Source organism: Echinops telfairi, unplaced genomic scaffold (genome assembly GCF_000313985.2).
Source record: "Echinops telfairi isolate 266 unplaced genomic scaffold, ASM31398v2 ScPeMD7_7424;HRSCAF=8462, whole genome shotgun sequence".
NCBI lineage: Eukaryota > Metazoa > Chordata > Mammalia > Afrosoricida > Tenrecidae > Echinops > Echinops telfairi.
In genome coordinates, this window is record NW_022111324.1 from 13739145 (window position 1) to 13742523 (window position 3379).

The 3379-nt window shown below is 37.6% G+C and overlaps 1 pseudogene; it reads left to right on the top strand.

Moving 5' to 3' along the window:
- Positions 1–709: 709 nt before the first annotated feature.
- Positions 710–2512, top strand: LOC101648264 (annotated as a pseudogene).
- The last annotated feature ends 867 nt before the right edge of the window (positions 2513–3379 follow it).

The window sequence follows — 3379 nt, forward strand, 5'->3', positions numbered from 1 at the left end:
AGGATCTACATGTGACCTCCTCCCTGGGGGATGGACAACAGAAAAGTGGGTAAAGGGAGACGTCAGAAAGGGCAAGATATGACAAAATAATAATTTATAAATTATCAAGAGTCCAGGAGGGAGGGGAAAAATTGATGTTGTCTTTTGACCCTACTGTGAGAATTTTTATTTTCTTTACATTGAATTGCAATCCGTACTGAAGACTGAAGTTCTTGATTGTCATCAGCAGATGCTTCAAGTCCTCCTCACTTTCCACAAGCAAAGTTCTGTCATCAGCATATCAAAAGTTGTTAATAAGACTTTCTTTAATCCTGATGCCAAATTCTTTCTCATTAGTACAACTTCTCGGATTATTTGCTCAGCATACAAACTGACTGCTATGGTAAGAGGAAACAACAATGACACACACTTTTGCTGTTTTAAAACCATGCAGGGATCCCTTGTATACCTGTTTCTTGGTCAATGTACAGGTTCTTCAGGAACACAATGAAGTGCTATGTAATTCTTATTTTTCCTCAAAGATATGTGTAGTGTTTATGATCTACACAGTCTAATTAAAGCCTTTTTATAGCCAATATGATACAAGTAAACATCTTTCTGGTATTCTTGCTTTTAGCCAAAAGCAATCAGATGTTAACAATGATCTCCCTCATTTGGCTGAGGAGAGGTCGGTCAGGTGGCTGTGTGGAGCAGGAGCTCAATTGAGAAGATGGCAGCTTTTACCCCAAGGAAAAGGAAGCAATAGTCTTTGAACTGTGACAGTTTACTATCAGACATTCCATCAAAGAAGTTAATAGTGGACTTTGCAGAAAATATATTGCGATCATCTAATAAAAAGAGTATTATCCAGAACAATGATGAAAACAAAGAAAAGATGCTTTGCTTTCAACAGGACCTTTTCATTTCAGTTAATCACTCATCATTCCCAACAACTAAAACAGATAAATTGCCGTCTGCAAACCAAGGTTCGCCATTTAAATCTGCCATGTCCACTGTGCCCTTTTACAGCAAAGACAAGTGGTACCTCCATCCATTGGAGAGAAAGCTGAGAAAAGAGAGTAGATCCACTAGTCTGAAAACAAATATGGAAGATCAATTGTTCCCAGTGTGATGGAAAAAAGGCAAGTAAAACCAGGATCCAAGAAGATAAACAAAAAACCACGTAAGAGTTTAACTACTAAATATCAACTAAGATAAAAGTGCATCAAACTTGTATCAAGGAATTCTGAAACTCCCAAGCTACATAGAGTGGCCTATAGACCAGTTGTGGAGAAAGAGAATCCTGGATATTCAGCTGAAAATAATCTGACTGCTCTCGAGGGTTAAGCCCTAAATCAAACCACACGTCACCATCCAGAGTGGAGCAGCAGTTTGTGTTAGTAGAAAAAATCTTGCCTTCAAAAATTGCCTCTGGAAAATATCTCATTACTGGAACTTACTAAGAAGGATTAATCAGAAGAGACTGAAGATTCTGATGTAGAAAAAACTTGAGCGAGGCAAGTGCCTAAGTGCTTGTTACGAGAATTGAACTTGGAGCTACTGGGTGCAAGAAGTGAAAACGAAGGGAAATTAAAGGATTCATCAAGTGGAGTCGTTTCTTCAAGGGGAGGCGAACTGGAGGCAAGTCTGTGTTTAGAGGAAGTTGTCAATGAGAACAAGGCAGCTTCTCCTGAGCCTATTGTCTACCAGATTTGCAGTGTGTCCTTAGCCAAACAGGAAGATCTCTAGCTGAAGAGCAATCCTCTGTGGGCTCCAGCGTATCTCCCAACTTGAAACTTGACTGCTACACAGAAACAGGCCAAGGATACAAAGAGAGAAAGAAAAGACCAGGTCATCATTGATGCCGGTCAGAAACATTTGGGCGCGATTATATGTAGGTCTTGCGACATGATTTATACTGCTTCCAACCCTAAGGATGAACTGCAGCATGGTCAGTATCATCAGAGATTTCTGGAAGGAATCAAATATGCAGGTTGGAAGAAAGAACGTGTAGTAGCCCAGTTTGGAGATGGAAAAATCTTATTAGTCTTTCCACATGATCCAAATTATGCTATCAGAAAGGTAGTAGATGTTCGAGAATTTGTCAATAATGAATTAGGATTCCATCAAGTTATTCCCAAATGTCCAAACAAGACCAAAACTTTTCTCTTTCTATCTGATGAAAGGAAAGTAGTTGGGTATTTAATTGCAGCGCCTATCAACCAGGCTTTTCGTGTCCTATCTGAACCAAGTGACCCAGAATCCTCAAGCTCTAAAGAATGTCACAGGGCTTGGCAGTGTTCAGATGTACCACAACCTGCGCTCTGGGATCAGCGGAATCTGGGTCTTCAGGCTGAAGAGAAGAAAGCGCATTGCAAGACGATCAGCTGATACTCTCAGGAATTGCTTCACATTTGGCTCTTTTCTCCACACTGATGAAATTGTATTTTCTGACCCTACTCCAGATGGAAAATTATTTGCAACTAAGTACTGCAACTCTCCTAATTTCCTTGTGTACAATTTGAATAGCTAAGGCCAACGCCCATGTGAAAGTGATTGTGTGGATTAAAGTACAGACAGCCCTTTTTCACACAATAGGAACCATTTAAACAATATTAAAACAAAATACTAACACATACCACCCTCCTCTAGAGATATGAATTGAGAAGTCACATTTGTCAAAAATTATCTGAAGATGCAAAGAAAGGAAAAGTACCAGATGTTATGTATACTGACAAGCAACCTGAGCCCTTAATTATGAAACTTAGTGCTATAACAGGAAAATTAATTGTTCCTTGAAAAACAGTTGTCTCCTACTTCAATGTGACCACTTATGTTTCACAAAGCACGCTTTGAATGAGGAGTATCTCATGCTGCCCAAGTCATAAAGCCAGATTTAAACCCAGACAAATACTTTTCAAGCCCAGATGTAATAGTAATTCCTGAAGATTATATATAAAATTCTTGCTTTCATTTGGCTGCAGGAACTCAATTTGAACATATTTTTTAGAAAGTGTTTTGTAATAAATGAGAAAGATACCTATGTCCTTTATGTAGAATTTTATAGTTTAATGTTTGAATCTCTTTAAAAATCAAATGGTTAAATGCACAGTCATCAAGTTTAATTAAAATTAAAACTTAGTATTTGCACTATTGTCATGTCATTAGTTTTATTCCATGAAAATGCTAGCTGGACTACTTTAGTGAACCTGTGAACTAGTAATTTATGCCATTAACAAAATGAGTTATATGATTTAATTCTTCTGCTTATTTTAAATAACCTCTTGTTTTCAAACGTGGCAAAATTCCTGACAAAATGTATAGTTAATATATATATTAACTATATATAGTTCATATATAGCAATATAGAATCAAGGTTAATATATCTTCACCATGGGCC